Source organism: Heterocephalus glaber, unplaced genomic scaffold, assembly GCF_053883595.1.
Source record: "Heterocephalus glaber isolate CG9 unplaced genomic scaffold, H.glaber_assembly_v1.0 deba00001577, whole genome shotgun sequence".
Taxonomy (NCBI): Eukaryota; Metazoa; Chordata; class Mammalia; order Rodentia; family Bathyergidae; genus Heterocephalus; species Heterocephalus glaber.
The window spans coordinates 27,053,979-27,075,811 of NW_028258358.1; the positions used below are offsets into that span (position 1 = coordinate 27,053,979).

Here is a 21,833-nt window from a genome sequence, read left to right on the forward strand (position 1 = left end):
ATCTCAACTCTCTTCTTGGCATTTTCTTTTCTTTTTTTCCCATTAAGTTTATTGGTACATTTTAGGTATACAATACAGTTACATTCATCATTGGGATCCTGTACCATTACATGAGTATCTTGGTTCTTATTTTTTTCTCCTTCCCCTGCCCTCCCTTCACCCTCTCCACCCTTCCCTATATGCAAAGACTTTGTTTCCATTTCTTTCCTTTTCTCATATTTTTTTCTTTTCCTTTCTTTCCATTCCCCTACCCCTCCCACTTCCCCTGCTACTTTAGACCTTTTCTTCCTATTACACAATATCAATTATACATTTTAAAAATTACAGTATCAAGATCTAGGAGACATTATCACAGATTGTACAGAATTTAAAAGGATATTGACAGCATATTACAAAAATCTTTTTTGAAATAAATTTGATAACTTCTAAGAAGTACCTTGGAAGACAAATTAATGAAACTAACTCTGGAGGAAATATAAAATTTGAATAGCACCTATTAAAGAAAGAATATTCCTAGGTTGAAAACCTACCTATATGACAACAACAGGCTCATATACATTTTAACTGATAAATAATATCAAACAACTAAAGCAGAAAAAAGAAGGAACACTTCTCCCCTCATTTTAGGAACTCAACATTGTGCTAATGCTAAAACTGGATAAAGATAACAGAAGAAAAAAGTATGAACATAGATAGAAATTTGTTTAACAAAACAAACTATTAGAAGTCAGATCCGGCAGTATGTACAGAGTGGTTTTATTATGGGCATGGCAGTGTTGGTTCAGCATTGGAAGATCCACCCCCAAAAGTCATCATTTTAACAGAGGAAAGGAAAAAGCCACATGATCCTGTCATCAGTTGGAGAAAAAGTATTGGACTAAATTCTACAGCTGTTCATGGCAAAAGCTATCAGGAGACTAGAAGTAGAACAGAACCTTCTCAACAGATTAAAGACATGTACTCCATACTTCCAGCAAAAATGCCTTATATGAGTGGAGAAGATACAATGCTTTCTCCCTAAGGTGGGGAACAAGGGCAGATATGCCTACTCTTCATCTCTCCATTAGACTTTGAAACATAGGCCCAAACCAAAGTAGTCTGGCAATAAAATGACACAATTAGGATAGGATTGGCAAGGTAGAAGCAAAATCTTTATGGGTAGATGAAATGATCATCTACAGAGAAAATACTAAGAAATCTCTAGGAGCCCCTAGAACTTGTATTTGAATTTAGCAGAACTAGAAAACACAAGGTATATATAAAAATTCAGGACTATGTATACTTGCTATAAATGAAGAATTGGCTATTGAAATTTAAAAGTTATGTAGGAGTACATAGGACCTAGAAAAGTAAAAAAAAAAAAAAAAGTGTTGGAAGACATTTAGTACCTAATTTTAAGACTTCCTCTAAAGCTATAGTAATCAAGACAATGTTGGTGTAAGGCAAGAGATATAGATTATTGGAATAAAACAGAGAATCTAGAAATAGAACCACACATATATGGTCTACTGAGTTTTGAAAGATTATTTAACAGTAACATTTTATAGAACATAATTCAATTCAAAAGCAAAGGAAAAGATAGTGTTTTCAGCAAACGGCACTAGAACACCTGGTATCCATATATAAAAAATTAACCTCAACCCTTTATTTCCATACATAAAAATAACTTGAAAAGATCTATGAACCTAAATATGAAATACTAAAACTATAAAACTTTAAGAAGAAATTATAAGGGAAAATGTTTATGAATTTAAGGTAGAGGCAAGAATTTTCTAGGATATAAAAAACATGACATATAAAAGAAAAAAAATGATAAATGAGATTCCATCAAAATTTAGAACTTTAAATGACATTGTTAAGAAAATCAAAAGTAGTCCTTAAACAGACCATATTTATAATGTATATAACGTATGACCAGAATATATAAAGAACACTTACAGGTCATTAATAGACAACCCAATTAAAAAGTAGACATAAGAAGATGATAAATAGCCAGTATAGCACAAGGAAAGGTGTGCAACTCTAGAATCAGAAAAATACTAATCAGTACAATAACAAAATTGAATTATATGCTCATTAGGGAGATGAAGTTAAAAGTTTTAAAAGAAAAAATGTCAGCTTAGGTGTGAACCAGTTAGAACTTTCTAATACTGCTAATGTGAATGTAAAATGATAAAACCATTTTGGAAAACAATATAGAAATTTCTTGTATTACTGTTAAGAACCAACAGTCTTATTCTTAAGCCTTTACTTGAGAGGAATGAAAACACATGTTCACAATAGATTTGTACATACAAGTTGACTATCCCTTATCTGAAATTCTTGGGACCAGAGTGTTTCAGATTTCATTTGAAATCCACTTGATCTGCAAAGAGGATAGCTACTCCTGCTTTTTTGGGGGGGGTGGGGGGGTTCCTGTCACATGGAGTATTGTTTTCCACCCTTTAAATTTCACACTATGAGTTTCTTTTTTAATCAAATGTGTTTCTTGTATGCAGCATATTGTTGGATCTTGCTTCTTGACCTATTCTGCCAGTCTTTTTCTTTTGATTGGTGAATTCAGACCATTAACGTTGATTGTTATAACTCATACATATTGACTTATCATTGTCATGACATTTCCTGTTTGTTGGATTCTCCCCCTTTGGATTTAATTTCTTGTTGTACCTGACAGATTCATTCTGCTGGGCTTCCTGGGGTTGTGATCCTCATCTAAAATTTTTTGGAGTGATGGTTTGTTATTCATGAAGTTCCTCAGATGCTCTTTTTCATAAAAGTATCTTATTTCTCCATCAATTTTGAAAGATACTTTTGCAGGGTATAACAATCTGGGTGGGGGGCTGTTTTCTTTTAGGGCTTGAAATACATCACTCCAAGCTCTTCTTGCCTTGAGGGTTTGCATTGAGAAGTCTGCTGTGATTCTGATGGGCTTTTCTTTGTATGTGAGTTGTTTCTTTTCTCTAACAGCTTGTAGAACTTTGTTCTTCTGTTGGGTTTCCGGAATCTTAACAATTATATGCCAATGTGTAGATTTTTTTCATCAAGGCTATTTGGAGTCCTATATGCCTCACTTATCTGTATGTCAAGTTCTTTTCCCCTCCTTGGGAAGTTTTCTGCCATCACTTCTATGAACAGTTTTTTTTGTGTCATCTGCACTCTCTCCTGTTTCTTCATTGACTCCAATCAGTCTTATGTTATTCTTCTTTGCATCGTCTAGCAGCTGCTGGATTGATTTCTTGAGGTCCCTTACAATTTTGAAACAATTTTTCTTTTCCTGGTCACTAACTGTAATCTTATCTTCTATATCTGAAATTCTGTCCTCACATTGGCTCATTCTGCTGTGTAGACTTTCAATGTAGTTTTCAATTTCCTGGAAATCTGTTTGAATCTGTTTTATGGATTCCATTTGTTTCCTATGTTGGGATTCCATCATGTCCCTCAGCTCCTCTCTAGATTTATTGATCATGTCTTGCACTATGAGCACAATCTCTGCTGTTATCAATAAATTATTTCTGATTTCTTTTTTTCCAGAACCTCTTTTGTTGCCAGTTCACGGAGTCCAGGTGGTTGAGTATCAGAGTGTTCCATCTCGTTTCCCTTTGGGGTTTCTGTAGGTGATCTGGGAGTCTGGTTTTGAGACTTGTTTACGTGTCTTTTCATTTCAATGGGGATGGATGGGGGGGGTTGCTGCTGGTGCCTGTGCAACTCACCTCCTGTGTGCTGGCGGGGGTGGTATGGTGGCCCAGAGGCCTCCTCTTGTGCACTGGGAGCAGCTCACCTCCTGTGTGCTGGCAGGGTCTGCTTGTTCATTTCTGTTGCATTTTGGATGATAGCACCAAAAGCTGAGGCTCTGCATAGATCACCTTGTTTAACATAAATAGACACAAAGGTACAAAGGCAGCTTTTACATTTTTTGTTATAGTACTTATACATGTCTAAAAAATTGTGTATATAGCAAATTCTTTAAATATAATATTGGGACAATAAAAAATAATTGTTACTCCTACCACCTGTAGCTTGATGAAAGGTAATATAGAGGAATTAAAAGTTCCTTCTACTTCATCCTTCTTCTTGCCCAGTTTTATGTGTTTTTATTACTTCAGATTAAGACATATATGTGAATTTCTTTATTCATTTGTAAACCTCTCCTCTGTTTATTGGAGTTATAAGGATTGCTTCTTTCCAAAATATATCTATTTTGTAGACAATGATGCTGCTTCAAAGGGATACTGTTATTGTACTATACTGTAAGAAATTGGAAGTGAAGACAATTTCTGAAGACACTAGAAATGAAATTTATGATCAAGGATTAAAAGAGTCTGGTCTTTTAAAGATGTGAGCACAGAGAAACTATTACTAGCCCCTCTAAGTCTCTAGAAATGGAAGGACACATGTTTGACAATTTATGGCAAGCTTTACTTCTGTTAAGAGAGAAACTGAAGAAGACAATTTCAGTTACTTTGTTTCAGTTATAAAGGAGGGTTATATATCCTTCTTTTGTGAGCACTCTCACTAGCAATTCTTCCTTCCCCTTTGGAAAGTCCAGTATGTAATTCATCCTTGCAGAGGGATGGGTTTTGATGGTCCTCGATTTCTTTCCTCACCAGTGGCTCAAGTGTAAGAACTGTAAAACCTTGAGAACACACACGAAATACTTTGCTAAGATCAAAAATCCATTGCTTAAGTCTCATTTTTCTCTTCAAGTTTAAAAGAAAAAGATGTGTTGCTAGGAGTAAAAGCATATAGAAATTTCCTTAGTTTGTTGAATAATATACCTCAAATTCAGACTCTTTATAACATTTAGGTTGTTCTATTTCCTGTCAAGATGGAATACAGGGACCAGACTTATCTTGCTGTCCTAAGCAGCTGGAAATTTGGATGATTATATTTCTTTGAAACAATGATTTTCATACATTAAAAAAAAGGTAGAGCAGAGAAAAGTCAGTGAATCAGGATAAGATCTACAAGCGCCTCACCTTGCTGCCTGCAGTTTTTGGGTCATGACAAAAAAGAGGAAACCTCAACAGAGTCCTGAGGAGCTGAGGCTCAAAGACCACTGTGGCCAAGATGCTGAAAATATGTGAAGCACAATACCAGAATGGAAGAAATTATGTAGTGAGGGAGAACTCTAAAGACAGAGACTCCTCTCAGGTCTCTGTCTCAGTACTGATTTGCACCTATATGAGAAGTAATGCCCCAAAATGGGGAGGGAGCACTAAGAAAGTAAAAGAACAATTTCCACAAGACTAGAAATGGTTCCTGATCCCACGATCTAGAATGGAAAGCTTGAAATACTTGGGTTGCTGAATAGACTTATGGAAAATGCAGCTTGCCAATGGGTTACAGTGGCCCTAGATTAAAGGTATTTTGTGTCTGGCTTAATGAAACTGAAGAGCAAGGCTTGAAAACATCCGTATGACTTCAAGTATCTTAATTGCATGTCAGAACAAAACTTACCATCCTTTTCAAAGACATCAAAACCTAGCAACAGACAGTCCAGCATTCAATCATGAGCACAGAGACAAGAAAAAAAACAGAAAAATATGATCTATCTTCAGGAGAGAGGGAAATAGAAAGAAAGAAAGAAGGAAAGAAAGAAAAAAGAAAGAAAGAAAGATATGAGATCTATAACTATAAATGATGCTGGAAATGGTAGACAAGGATGCACAAAGACTGATCATAATTATCTTCCATATGTTCAAGAGAATAGAAAGAAGCCTGCTTGTGATTACAGGAAAAATGCAATATTTACAAAAGAAACTGAGAAATATTTTATTAAGCTTATAAATTTGGAAATTAAATGTCCAGCTACACTATATTTCAGAAGTAACTAAAACTGTGAAATTCAGAGAAATGCATGGGTAATATTTTGTAAAGATGCCCCACAGAGTCTCCAAGAACATAGGTCAGTATTTCAGCAATTGGAAAAGCTGAATTCAGAGGGATGCAGGAGTGACATTCTGCAAAGATGCCCTACAGGGATTACTGGAATACGTTCTGATCTGCCTTTTGCTCACCACTGGGGAGCACCACACTTACTATATACATAGTTAAGAATTCAGTATTTTCTAAAGGCATTCTGGAGATACAAAACTGGTCCTGAGTTATTTTGAACTATAGAAAAATGTGAGCCTTGTTATAAAATAGTATTTTCCTACTTTTAATAAATTACAAAAGGCTTCAAGTTCAGGTGTGATTATGTATATTCCTAGTCTCAGAATTTAACATTGATTTTTGGAGTGTATTTTCATCTTTCCAATTAAGGATTTAGCATTGGCTTGAAGTAAGTTTATAACAGTACTTACACTTGAAGTTTACTTCAAGTATAAGTACAAGGGCTCTATGTGCCTCCCAAACCTCATCAATCCTGAGAAAAAGGAATAGGTAATTGGTGCTCTGTAAATTTTTGTGTATAGTTTAAAAATATTTTCTTAAACTTTTTTTCACAGACACCATATCCCCAGATGAATAATGATGTAAAATACATGTATTATATCAGTAGATACATACAGAAACATTTGAGAAAACAAATAAAGCTTTGTAATTTTTCTTTTAAAATAATGTATGTAATAGAATGATTCTGTTTTCCATTTCTTGTCCTGCCAGATTCTCTTCTCTGTAATTCTATTCATCACCTGAGAAATACTCCACTTCAAAATTTTTCTTAATTTGTGTTTTATTTGCCTAGTGGCTCAACACCTTACAGAAGTGGATGCCTCATGTATATCTTTTATTGATGTGAGTGAGCATGACCAAAAGCAAGGCACAGTAAAGTTACCATCAATTCATCATTGAGAGTTCTCTAATTCTTCACACCTGCACTAATAAATATTACATCATTTTATAAGGATTTTAATTTTTAATAGAGTATCTGAACAAATGTACTCAGATTTAGATCCTGTATTTGACATTTCAACTTAAAGTTAAAGCCACCCACATTTACATCTACTGCTATCCCATTAAATATTTGTCAGAGAGAAAGACAGAGGATAACTGTCCAGTACATTCAACACTACACCTAAGAGGAAAATGTCACGTTGCCATCAACACAAATTTTATTTTTTGACTGAATCTCTGGTGGCATTATTATACAGACATTGGTAATAGCACTTCAAGACTAGAGCACATATCATAGACATTAATACAATTTTGTTATTTGAAAATAAGAGAATTTGGGAATTGACATATTGCAAAAACACTTAATTTGCAGTTTACTTGGTGTACTTTCAGCTTTATTGTCCTCTAGATTTATTTCACTTGAAAGCCTGGTTTGAACTTCTCTATATTGAATCATCAGTTTACATCCATCTTCGGACAGGACAGAGGTATTAATAATCCATTTGTTACTACATTTCAAAGTCTAGTAAGGCATTTTTTAGTAAGGCATACAAAGAACAACCACACATAAAATAGACAAAAGAGGAATATTATATTAAACAAAGAATCTGTAAGTGGAGAATTGGTGATACAGGCTATTTCCTTTTAACATAACGGAGAGTGTTGTTTTCATAGCCAGGAGATTTCAACCATCCTACATTCATATTAATTTGTAAAGAATTTTGTGAATATCACATGCAAATCTATTAATTTTAATATTATGATATTTTTGCTAAAAGAGATGATATTCTAGAAGATCATGGAGTTTTTTTTTTAACATTGAATTGTTGCCACAAAGGTCTTTCATGAAAAATGTTCATATAGTGGGTATTGTTATATGGATATATTTATTAATATCTTCAACAGATAAAACATTTTTATTTTACTTTTTGTCTAACCAAACTCATTACTTTTATCTTTATTGTATTATTAATGATATAAGTCCGAGGTTGATAAAAGATATATTGTATTCAATATACAACAATTTTAGTGATATTGCCATTTTTTCTCTTTAAAAAACTCTTTTACTTCATTCACAAAAATCTCAAAATTCTAGACTTTCATCTTTATCTAATTGGTAAACACTGTTGGACATAAAAAGTGAGAGATTTGAAAACATATTTTCCCATTTCTTCTCTAACTTGCAAGATGAATTTTATTTTTTTTTGAAAACCACAATTTCTTAGGATCTCAGTGACCTAAAATGGAATAGAAAATTACTAGTACTGGAAATAAGGGCTGTGCCTATGAAAGGAATTAAAAGATTTTCTTTATTCTGGAGTTAGTAAATCAGTTAGGCTTGTAGGTATGCTTAGTAGTAAAACATTCAAGTTGCTAAAATAAAGATCTTTATTATCACCAATAAGCTGAAAGCCATTCTTTTTAGGCTTAGAAACATAATTCTAAAGATTTTTTAAAATTTACAAATTAAATATGGAAATGTCATTTTAACAACTTAGCCTGGCCTGAATTATGAAGTTTGTGATAGTAATTGCCAATCTTGTGTGTAGATTTTAATTCAAACTACTTTAGGACATAATATTTTATTATCTTTCAAAAGAATCTGACTATGTTAATTAAAGCCAGACCTGCCCAGTTCTGAATCAAGATCTTCTTTTGGTTTTTTAGAGAACAGCATAGTTATTGTATATCTGTTAATATTTTCTATCTAGGAGAAGACAAACTGCCTTTAATTGTTACCATCAAGCATGAAGCTATTGCACTACATTCTCTACACCAGTACACTGTCTCACTGGTATTTTCAAAATAAAATTTAGATTTTCATTCACTAAACAAATTCAAGATAATGTTCAGTGAACACTCACTATTTGCAAAATGCTGCTTTAGGCCTGAGATGAGATAATAAATAAGATACTATCTCTCCCCTCATGAAGATTATGATTAGTTAAAAAAGGTAAGGCAATTAGACATTGGATGTGAATATGATAATTATATTGCTGCATCTTTAGAGTTGCTTTCAGTGCTTTAATTGATGCTGTATTCCCTTTGATTCCCAGCATAGTATATTGAACAGGGAGTGTTTTCAACAATCAAATCCTGAATGAATGAAATTGTGGAGATGGCTCCTACAAACTATTCTAGGAAAACTTCTTTATGATCTTGAGCTATTTGCTCAGTGAACTGCAGTAAAAATGAGTTAACAACAGTAATAACACCAAATCTCAGACCTTCCTGTTATAAAAATACTTGCAGTTTAATACATAATCACTAACCATTAACATTTCATTCCCTTAACTTTTGCCTGTGTTGCATTATATATAGTAATTAGAATTGATTTTTTTTATAGTATAATTTCACAAGATACCAAAATAAGAACTCTATTAAAGGTCAAAAAAGATTTATGATATACTTTCAAATGTTATTTCTATAATTCTATAAAATAAAATAAAAACATTGAATAAGTCCATGGTATATATGCATTTCCGATTAATGTTTAAAGGCAGGTTCTTTTTAAGATCACTGCATTAAGTACCCTCTCCAAGATGGCTCTTTCTCCTCTTCCCAAATTAGTAAAACCCGTATTTTAAATTTAAGGATGAAAAACATAATTACAGACAGTACATAGTCCTTTAAAATAATAGATCAGTGTGGGGTGAATTTATATATTTACTATGTTATACTTCTCATCATTATTTTGGAGTGTTTTCCTTCTAACCAAAAGTTACTATAAAACAGTACGCCACGCTGGCATCTATAGCAGCCTCGTTCGCATGTTTTTCACAACTCTTAATTGCATTATCTTTTACTTTTGTTTACTTTAATCTCATTCTGTCTTGTTTATCATGGCCCTGAGAGAAACAGTGTAACACACACACACACACGCGCGCGCGCACACACACACACACACACACTGTTACATGGCAAAGGGAATTTGGAGATGAAATTAAGGTTATTATTCTATATTTTAATTTTACATTATATATAACATATATATTAAAATATAGTACACATATAACACATATATGCACACATATAAAATTATATATATAATTTACTTAATATATATTACATAATATTTTATACATATATATATATTACAGCCTAGGCATATAGTGGATGGTGCCATCTAGGTTTCTGTAAGTATAATCTATGATAATCACCCAACAAAATTGCTTAACAACACATTTGTCAGATGTGTTTAAATGACACATGACTCTGAAATATTTAAAAGTTTTTTTCAGTTTTAGCAGACAGCTACTATATGTAGTGTATTGAGTATATCATCAATATTTTTCCCTAAGAGTTTAATTTTCCACAAAATGTATTCTATATCACTAGTTTGTAATATTTTGAGGAAACTTATTTTTTTCTTGTATGCCAACTTATCAAACTTTCATTTCAGGATTCATGTTTTTGGTAAAGATGTTCTGCTGGGTTTAGCATTTTATTTTCTTGTCTTTTTGTGTATGAGAGCAATTGTGAACTGCAAGCATGATCGTAGAACTTTGACTCGCCTCTTCTTCATCCCCTGGTGTCATTCGTGTGTACATTACATTATATAGCACAAAGGGGTTTGCAGATGTAATTAAGGTTATTCCTAGAATTATTGTTCTGTGTTACCTGGGGGACTCAGTGTAATTATACAAGTTTATAAAAGTAGACCAAGAAAGCAGTTACAGGTATTCACAGAGTATCAGAAATATGTAATAGAAGAGATAGGAGAATCTCAGAGTTCCTGACAGTCTTTGCTGGCTTTGGAGATGGAGGTTAGACCATTAACCAAGAAAAGGCCTATAACATCCACAAGCTGACGGTGATTTTCAGGTGGCGGGGAGCTAGGAAATGGCTACTTTAGTCCTACGATCATGAGCAGGTAAATTCTTCCAACAATCTGAATGAGCAAGAAATGATTTATGCCCTAGAGTTTCCAGAAAGAAATACAAACCTACTGCAACCTTAATTTCCTCCCTGTGACATCCTAAAGAGAACAACCAGACGAGTCCTCTAGATTTTTGATCCACCATAACTATAAGATGATAAATGAGTTTTGTTTTAAGATGCTAAATTGGTGTAATTACAGCATAATTGAAAATCTAATACAATGAACTTCAACTTTTAGACACTAGATTATAAACTTCGAGATTAAATTTATCTTCTGTGAAATAGAATACTCTACGATTTTCAAAATGTGAAAGTCTGAAAAGCTTATTTCCAAGGAAAAATTAAAACAATTCTCATCTTTCAAAAACATTATCAATTCTAACCTAGAGTTTTACTGTTTTCTGATATAGAAGGTTCTCTACAATTAAACAGAATTCCACAAGTAAAATTGCTATTAATTGTGATACATATAAAGTATAATACAAATCAGATTATTATTTTTCTTTCTTTAGCATCCCTTACTGAAAATTTTGACATTAGAATCCACTAAGTGCCATATGTTATTATCTTTTACCTTGTTATTTTTCTGATCTCATAGATGATCTTTATGCAGGGAAGAGATTAAGAGATAACCCATAAAGTAGAAATACTGAGTACTGTGATCTTGTGTGACCAATTTCTCATTATTAAATCTCAGACTTAACTATCTCTTCAATTATCATTAAGAAAAACTATATGAACTTGGTAAACTGTTTTTTGTTTTTGTTTTTGCTTCTGTTTTTGTTTGAGGTTCTAGCAATTGGATGCAGGGCCTTACACATGCTGGGCATGCTGCAGCTGAACCACTTAGCCGTGCATCCTCAGTCCCTGAACTGGGTCTACTCAATGGACTCTTAGTTCCTATTTTTGTGCTCGCTTCATGTTATAGACAGGGAAATAATTACATCATTATAACACATTGCTCCTGCCTTGGAAGTCTGTAGAATAGCTCATATGAATTACACCACATTGGAATAATTTGTAAGTAGAATATTTACAGTTTACCTTACAATGTAAATAGTAAGGTAATAGTAAATAAGAAGCATTATTTCAAATCCAGAGCAGCTATTAAAATATACTCTTTTGTTCCCACTTGCCATGCCAATAGATTTGGTGTAATTTTCCATGTATCACAAAATTTAGGTGGTAACACAATTGGCTAGGTCAATGAATGAATAACTAGAAAGAATTCTAGTTTTACTGTATCAAAGTAACACATATATCTAGTAAAAAATATATTAAAATATTTTAATAAAAATAGAAAAATATGTAGTATACTTCCTTATGTGCACTGCTTTTATTAAATTGTGTCACAGATTTCCATGTGATTGATATCACTGTTACTCCAGAAGGAGTATATCAGGTTGTTTCTGTGCAAAGAAATATTAGGCATAAACCACTGACTGGACCATTGAAACCAGTAAATCCTGCCGGTAGCTACCAACCTCTCCATCCTTACCTTCCTACAAGGACTTTAAGTCCTCATATGAGAAGCCCAGGGCAAACTGTGGGATCTTTGAGTCCCAACTTCTTAGAAAACTTGGTCTTTGTAGTCTGTTTTCTGGTAGATGCTTTATTCATGTTCTGTGAGTATAAATCTCTCTGTCTGCCTACCTTACAGACATTCATATCCCTTATAGTGTTCTGTTATTGAGCATATCTCATGAAAAAGATTCTTTAAAAGCATGGCATAAGGGTTATGGAGGTAACTTATACATCATGAATTCAATTCTAATGAAAATTTCATTGTAGGAAAATAATAATCAGCTCAAGCTTGTTTCATTTTACTCTTCCTAAAAGGGATAAATCTCAACACAACTAATCCAAGGTCGCAATATTGTCCCTTCATTTGATTAACACTGAAGGAGGGAGAATGGTTAGTTTTATAGAGCTGATGAATAATTCATAATAATATGATTAGTGTAATGTTGCTGGGTATAGTTACTAAAATGCCATTCATATTTTCTTGGAATTATTCAATGATTCTATTAATACTATAGCATACGGCTTTGAGATTGAATTACAATTTACCTACAAATGAATTAAGCCTTCATTTCAATGTGAATTTTGTTTATCTTATTAACCCTTCTGAGACTATGGAAACAAACTTGGTAAATTCTTCATTTAACTGAAAGAAACCATGGCATAAATTCAAACCTAGTGAAAGGGACAGGAGCAAGCGGGAAAGTAGAAGGAATTGAGATGGGTTATATACTTGTACCAACTTCATATGATGAATATAATCATTATGCACTGCAAACATATACTAATAAAAATAAAAAATAAATTCAATAAGTAAATTCACACTACCATAACTTAGTAGATCATCCAGAAGAGAACAACACCTTCTACTGTGAGTTTGGTTTTCCTATTAACTAAATATACCACGTCTTACTTTGAGTGAAATTTAATGAATTGAGCGCTCTTGATCTTTGTGAGGTTATAACAAATCTAAGGTCAGGATGAGGAACCTCTGACTTATAGTATAAATATTTACACAAAAATTGATTTCAAACTGTCAACATGATGTCATTGAACTCCCTGCCAATGAGATGTTGCATGATCATCTCCTACAAGTCAGTGAGAGCCCCTTGGTTAAAAAAATAAAATAGACTGCTGATTCTATTGCAGCAATTCTGATAGTTTCTGTATGCTAAGCTTTTCTACACCAGTTTCCCAAACTTAAATGTGCAAACAAATTACCCAAACAGATTCTTATTTGAAATGCAGATTTTTATTTAGCAGGGTTGGGACTGAGAAGGGCTTGAGATTGTGCACTATTAACAAGTTGCCAGATGATACAAATCAGCTCGTCTATAGATCACACTTGGAAGAAGTAATATGAATCTATAATATTGGTTCCAAAACTACAGCATGCATCAGAATAACCTTTAAACACACATTTCTGGGCCTCACCACATCAGCAGAGTGTCTGATGCAATGTTTCTGTAGGGGCCAAGAACTGGCATTTCTTTTTTCTTTTCTTTTTTTTTTTCTTTTTGGCACCAAGGATCGAACTCGGACTTTGTGCTTGCGCGGCAGGCTCTGGAACCACTGAGCTAAATCCCCGGCAAGAACTGGCATTTCTAACAAGTGTCCAGGTGATATTGGAGATTCAGCTCCAGGGACTACACCTTGAGGACTTCTGGTCCAGTGAAATCTCACAACCCCAAGAAAGTCAGGGTTTTAACTTAAGGAACATCTACAAAGAGAATAACTAAGGTTTTGAATGATTCATTTGGTTCTTTTATTCCATCACTCTGTTGCCCACAGAACCTGCCTTAGAGCCTTATGCCATGGTTTTGGTTTGTTTTTGTGAGGAATCACAATGATATTAAAGAAATCATTTTTTTTTCCTTTGGGAATTTCCAGTTTACAATAAGATGCTAAACAAACCAGTGATAGCAACATAAAAGATGCTCAATAAAATGCATCAATATTGAAATATGATTATGTGAGGATTGAATATGAGGAGATGAATGAAATGATTAAGAAAGATGGTGTTTTAAGTTACTTACAGAAAAGATTGTACATTCTGTGGGAAATATAAGTCATAATATGGATTCATAGAGGAAAGATACAAAATTACCTGGAGAAATTTTCAATGGGCATTGCAGTTTAGAATGGAGAGGTCAATCTAAGAAGTTCATAAATATATTCAAATTAAGGTATGTAAAATCCAATGGCAGTTTTATCATTTCAGGATGAAAAAGTAGCCATTGTGAGTCCTTGGCATTCTACTCAAATTTAATTGTGACAGCTGTCATAACTGTTATTTTTACAACTATAAGATTTTCTTCTCCTTGATAAAATGAAGACATTATTAATGTGGAAATAAATTAAGACCACCAAAATATGAACAGAAGATATTCATTTAAAGAGACATAGTTACCATCAGAAACTCAGAAGAAGCTGGAGGAATGGGAAAGTTGTGTAATGGAAAAGGGGAAAACTTCAAGTTTGTTTGATTATAGATTGTTGTCAGGAAGAAGTGGGACATGGTGTAATAGAAATAGTGCATGCTATTGGTTTGAGGAACACAATTAACTCTCTTTAGTTCTGATTTGGAAATTATGGCAAAAATCAGGAAGCTGGCAGTAATTCTACATATTATTTCAGTGACACAAGTGTACAACTGTGGGCTCTTTGTTATCATGAAAGCTCTGAAAGGTTTGCTATCACTGTGGGCTGATTGCTGCAGAGGTTGTGGGTCAGAATTGTTATATCATGTATGTTCTCTTAGTACACCAGCCATTTATTCCCATCTTTGTACTATTCTTATTTGAAGAGAATTGATTGCTTCAGGGAAAAACATAGATCTTACCTTCACTACTCAGAAACTGTTCAATTATCTGCATAGTCAACTATATTTTTAAGATGTTCATGATCATTTTGTTGTTGGAGCATGATAACAATTACATATCCACTGAGTGAATCACTGCACAGAATAGTTTAATGCTCTAGATATAATACAAGGAATAGACCAACATAATAAAAATAATAATTATGAACACTCTGTAAGTTGCTTCAGAACCTGTTTGCCCACTTGCCCAATCCAGACCAAGAGAATATACCAAGAAAACAAATACAATCATCCCTCAGTATTTATATGGAATTGATTTCAGGACACTGTCTTTTAGCTTCTCCCCAAATCCTTGGACACTCAAGTGCCTTACCTAAAATATGTGGTATTTGCACACATTATGAAAATCCTCTAAATCATCCTTTACATATACCTAATATAATACAAATAATATGGAAATAGCTCTACCTTGTGTTGCTTAGGGGATAAAAGTAATAAAAGTCTACACATTCAATGCTGATGCTATTTTCTTCCCAAATATTTTCCATCTGTTGTTGGTTGGATCTATGAATGGAAACTCTGTGGATATCACTGACCATGAGAGTCACCTTAGAGACATATGATGCTTTCTCCTTATGACTGTAATACCTATTGTACTTCAACTGTTTCGTTGATAAAGTACAGCAGAAAGTAGTAGCATCATACAGACACAATCATGACTAGCTAACAAAAAAATCTATAGCAATGACATTGTCCATCACTATTTATGACAAATATTCAAGACTGATATTACACCCAAGGGAGAAGGGATATTGTTAATAATTTTGTCAGAGGTGTTCATAAATGTCTTGTTCCTTTCTATTGTACGATTGTCATCATTGGGGACATTGCTCTAGTTGTTACCATCTATAGTAAATCAGTAATTCCTCAGCCTATGAGAGCCTGACTGGTGAAAGCTGGCCTCAGGAGGAGCATCTAGCCAGAGTGATTTTTAGAATCAGCATCTTTTATGCAGAAATCTTGTCTCACTCAGTTGGGCTGCTAAACCAAAGTGATTAAACTGGGTGATTTCTAAACAGCAGAAATTTTTTGCTCACACTTCTGAAGGCTGATGAGTCCAAGATCAAGTGGCTGGTAAGTAGCTGCTGGTGATAGCTCTGTCTACTTCAATCTGCTTCATATATGTCGTACTTGGCCTATCAACCTACAAAGTAGATAACTCCCAATTAATTAATATGACCTAGTAGAGAGTAATACCATTAGTTTCTGGATAGGAGGATACTAGTAAAGTCATAAGTAATCTGTCCATGCATATGAAAATCAAATCACCATCAGCTGTGATTTGGTATGATCTCATTGGAAGAAACTGGTATATCCCAAGGCTTTTATTAGGGAGGTCCATTGATAGATGTCCTATCCAGCATCAGAAATAGTCAGGGTTATTGCTACTATTTCAAATAGTCTAACAATGGTGTTGTAGTGCATATTTAACCTAACAACATAATAAAGAAAAAATAAAAGAAAAAGAGGCATTTACATGTGATAACAGTGGTATTTAGAAAATAAAGATTATCATTATTAGCAAAAAGATAAAATAGGGTTATTGGTTTGATGTTTAGGTAGGAGAATGTCTGCTTTTGAAAAGAATTAATTTGTTCTAAAGATTTTGGGTCAGTTCTCTGCTCTAAAACATTGACTACTAGGAGATCTATGAGAATTTTCAGTTTGATTTCCCCTAAGGGTGTAGCCTCAGAGCTGGGAATTCTAAATTGCATATTTAGTTTTGAAATGTGAAGCTCAATGTTAACTCATTATTGTATTTATTGTGCAGAGTGGCTAATGATACTGAAGAGAAGTTTTTTGCTTATCAAAAACACAAGTTTTCTTGAACATAAAGAATCTGTTTAGATGATGCTATGGGATTGCAGCTTAAACTAGTTGGTGATAACCTCCCTATGTTCAGTGGACCTGCAAGTTATGACCAGCCTGACATACAAACAACCTCGGTTAATTAGGTTAATGGAAGATTCATCTGCCTCTTATTATTTATAGAATATACCCAGGTAAATATCCAGATCTCAGCTGTATTGACTTAGTTACAATCAGCCCTCAGGAACCAATCGAGTTCATAATTTAAGGGTCCACTGTATGTCATGCTGAGTGGTTTCATTGAGAAATTTAGATAATATTCATCTAAAATTACCTGGTGTCAACAAGCCTCTATTTAATGATTAACAGATATCATCTGAAGGATGTGCCATATCTCTTCCATTCTTTACAAGATGTGGGACTAAAATTGACATTTTATAACAGGCCTCTTTGATTCCTTGAGACATGTATTCTTTGAGGGTTTAGTTGGGATTCTGATGTTGGGAGAACTGCATGTTTGACTTGATCTATTAGAGCATAGCCTTTAGCTTCCCCATCATCTCCTTTTGCACAGCTGTCTCACTTCTCTAGGACATAAAGGTGCATCTCAAACTTTCTTCGCTTGTTGTCCTTCTTTGATAATGGTTTTGGGGTAGGTGAAGGAATCACTTTGTTTCCAGAGCATCTGGAAATTCACATAATACTTCAAAAGTGTGCCTGCTGTCCATGATCAGGTTTCTTTTCTCTTTGGCAGAGTGACAAATGCAACTGTGTGCAACAGATCCTTTCACTTGGGCTAATTTACTCCAGGTGAAAAGAGTAATTAAATCAGTGAACCATATTCTGCTTGACAATCTTCAACTTTGAATTCTAATCCAAACTGGGGTTCTCAATAAGATCGCTAATAGATCTGAGTGAGGAATAGAAACCTCTCTTACTGAGTGATATGTTTTACATGTACATGGCCTCCTAAAGTCTTATGGAATCATAGGTAAGACCATTGGAAGGTGATGGGTATGAGGAGGTGTAGCTGGCTCGCTGTTATGAGGTGGGGCCTGGCTGAAAGTGGCAGGTCACTGTCTGTGTGACCCGGAAGGTAATACAGTATCTCCCTTCCTGCTTCCTCCTCCGCTCTCTCTGTTTCCTGAATGCCATGATGCAAGCAGCTCTCCTCCACTGGGCTCATCGACCATGACTTCCTGCCTTCTTTCCTTGAAACCAGCCAACTATGAACCAAAAAGTGAGCCAAATTAAACCTCTTTTCCCTTAAATTGTGAGTGTCAGGTATTTTGTCTCAGCAGGAAGGAAAGTGACTAAGACATTGAGGTAAGATATTCTTCCGTAGTTTCTCAGTCATGTCCACCACAAAGACTAAAAGCCTCCACATAGAATTCACTACCGTTCTATGCTCTTCTCATCTCGTGGGTGTGCTCGTTTTGCTGCAGCGCTCATGGGAAGTTCAATTACATTTTGTTTGTTTGTGTTCCCTGAAATACCGTGAGTCCCTGAGGAAAGGGACAAGCTTACTCCAGTGTTCAGTGAGTGTTTATTGAATTGTATATAAATTAGCACCCGTACTGAGGATTGTTGGCTGGATTAGGTAGGCTTTGAATCACTGGATACATGAGGTACAAGAGTTGAAATGCTAAATGATGTAGAAGCAAAGGAACAAATTAATTATCTTTGTAATAATACACAAATTATAACTAGAAAAGTTCACTAATAATTTCCTTTTGCAGTTGTTCCACTACCCATCTTTAGAATTCATAGTGCAAGTATTTATGAGCAGTAACTTTGTGTCAGAACTGCACAAAATGCTAAAATGTGCTAGCCTAGGAAAAGTACACTAATTTTTGAAAAAATCCTTATGTCCTTACACAAATTTCTTAGTCACAGTCATGTGCTATTTTATTGTAACTTAATGATAATGACTATATCCTGTGATTAATGAATCATTAAGCTCAGAGAAAACTTTCACCAAATGGCTCAAGACCCAGTTCTTTCAAGATTCTACCATCTTCTTCATTCTATGAATCAGTAGGCATTTTTAAAGTTTTTGAAAAAAACTTACAATGATTTTGACTGCTATTCAAATGTAATTTAAATGTGACATTTTTCTTATTGTAAACTAATTCTAATGTTTGCAGACGTGTGTATGTGTGTACATATGGATGCATGCATATGTCTGAATATGTTTACCTGTGAAATAAGATTTAAATGTTTAAAAATATTCTGAAGGATGTGAACATAATTTTTATTTCTAATGATTTAGCGGTCCATATCTGCCAGATATTTATTCTGTCACATTCCGGCCCCACACACACCTGTCCCCTTTTCTCTCTAATCCCTTTCTCTCAGGGATATCTCATTTAAATTGAAAAATATAGCCACCAGGTTTCTAGGCTTAAATCATCCTTGCATATAAACAAGCAACCAAAAGAAATATATCACTTTCTTGCTAATTCCAATGAAGATTTTGGATGGGTCTACCCTGGGACAATGGATAATTACAGAGGAATATGACTGTTCTTGGGAATATATTTATGAAACTAAGGAATGGGGCTTAATCTCCAACTAAACATAATGGTGGTGAAGTAATTATATAGAGGAGGTTCTGTTTTCTTTATTTCCTTTCTTTCCTTTCCCCTACCCCTTCCAGTTCCCCTTCCCCTTTAGACCTTTTCTTCCTATTTCACATTATCTATTATACATTTTGATCCTTATTTACACTTTCAGTTTCTCACACCAGAGAAACTATTCGGTATTTACACATGTGTGTTCTATTTATTTCACTTAAGAGTATGGCCTCAATGTGCATCCATTTAGCTTGATAGGTAAACAAAGAATATATACTATAAAAAATCTTGTCCGCTCATCATTGTATCATGAAAAGAGTTTGGAATTGTTATTTTTTTCAAATACTCTTAGCTTATGTTAATAACTTATATGAGTAAAGTCTTTATCATGTTATTTCCAGGTTTTGACTAAGTTCTAGGTTATAAACTTCATATGTGATGCACTGTTTTTGAAGTTATGATTAATGACGTATTCAAAATAAAATGAACTTTCAACCCACGGAGACCTTAATTTGAAATTATATAGCTTTTCTTAACACTGTGGCCTAATTTTATCATCCATAAACCTGAGTGTAATGAGACCTCTTTTACTGAGTTTTTATGACATGCGAAAGGACAACTTTAACTCCTGAGTTGTGTTCACTGTGATTAAATATAATTATCTGTGTATGTTTTAATTTCTAGATTGTAAGTACTTGAAGTGTTGCAATACACTTTTTTCATTAAGTTTATTGGTACATTGTAGGTATATGATACAGTTACATTCATCATTGGGATCTTGTATCTTTATATGATGTACCTTGGTTCTTATTTTTACCCCATTTCTCTGTCCTCCCTTCACCCCCTCCCTTCCCTATTTACAATGATTTTGTTTCCATTTTTCCATTTTTTCATATTTTTTCTTTTCCCTTCTTTTCTTTTCCCCACCCCTCCCAGTTCCCCTAGCCCTTTAGACCTTTTCTTCCTATTTTACAATATCAATTATACATTTTGATCCTTATTTACACTTTCAGTTTCTCACACCAGAGAAAATATTCGGTATTTACACATGTGTGTCCTATTTATTTCACTTAAGAGAATCGCCTCAATGTGCATCCATTTAGCTATAAATGTCTCTAATTTCTCATTTTTTATGGCTAAGTAGTACTTCATTTCATTAAAAAAAACACATCTTCTTTATCCAGTCTCCAGTTGATGGCCACTTGGGCTGTTTCCAAGTTTTAGCTATTACAAACTGTGCCACTATAAACATGGGTGAGCATATATCGCTGTGGTATGGTTCTTTTAATTCTTTTGGGAAGATACTCAGCAGGGGAATAGCTGGATCAAATGGGACTTCTAATCCTAGTTCTTTGAGGTATCTCCATATTGATTTCCACAGTGGATGTACCGGTTTGCACTCCCACCAACAATGGAGAAGGGCTCCTTTCTCTCCACACCCCCGCCAGCATTTGTTATTGGTTGATTTCTTGATAGCAGCCATTCTTTCTGGGATGAGGTGGAATCTCAGTATTGTCTTCATATGCATCTCTAGAATGACGAGTGATATTCAACATTTTTTCGTATGTTTATTTGCTGCTTTTATTTCTTTGCCTGAGAAATGTCTGTTCATTTCAGATGCCCATTTTTGAATTGGGTCTTTATATTTGGGAAGTCTGATTTTTTTGAGTTCTTTATAGATTCTAGATAGTAGACCTTCGTCTGAGGAACAGCTAGTAAAATTTTTTTCCCACATTGTAAGTTGTCTCTTCATTCTGTTGGTGGTTTCTCTCTGGTATATTTTTTCCCCAAGTACATGATATAGTTTCTGTCATGTAGTTCACTAGAAGCAAATGCTGGTAGTGCTTTTACTTTGTTTTGACCTCCCAAATGTCTTTACTGAAGGTCTCTAACTTTCTGCAGTGCTGTGTCCTACAAAGACCTGCCTGTCTCTAATCATAGGTGTTTGTCTTGTGCTAGAAGAACAATACCAGCCTCATGATAGAGGGTTAACAGATGTTTCTATAATAAATGTATAAATATGGGATACTAGTGTCTCACTTTTTAAAATGAGATCACTCCACCTTAGTGATATTAAGTAACTGGCCATAGATTGCTTACAGAACCAATTCACTTTGTTGGGATTTAGGCATGACTCATTCATTTCTGCAGTCATTAACTTTAAATATGTTCCCATCCATTGATATTACATAAAACAGATCCTGTGATTTTCTAGTCAAGGCCAGGTTTGCTTTGGTCAGGTTAGCCAAGGTCCCTGCTGAGTTGGTGCTCATGTTCTTGTGCTCTTCCATGCAGGCCTGGGCCGAGCCCAAGAGTGCTGAAACATG

At 34.3% G+C, this 21,833-nt stretch overlaps 1 protein-coding gene and 1 pseudogene across 5 annotated transcripts in view; both read left to right on the forward strand.

Annotated features, from left to right (window-relative positions):
• Positions 1 to 21,833, forward strand: part of Gpc5 (glypican 5) — a 1,453,028-nt gene that overhangs the window by 962,742 nt on the left and 468,453 nt on the right. The window lies entirely within an intron of this gene.
• Positions 2,426 to 21,833, forward strand: part of LOC101724579 (E3 ubiquitin-protein ligase TRIM8 pseudogene) — a 47,064-nt pseudogene continuing 27,656 nt past the window's right edge. Inside the window, exon 1 of the transcript XR_015443721.1 lies at positions 2,426 to 18,170. The product of XR_015443721.1 is annotated as an E3 ubiquitin-protein ligase TRIM8 pseudogene (transcript). The remainder of the gene's footprint in view (positions 18,171 to 21,833) is intronic.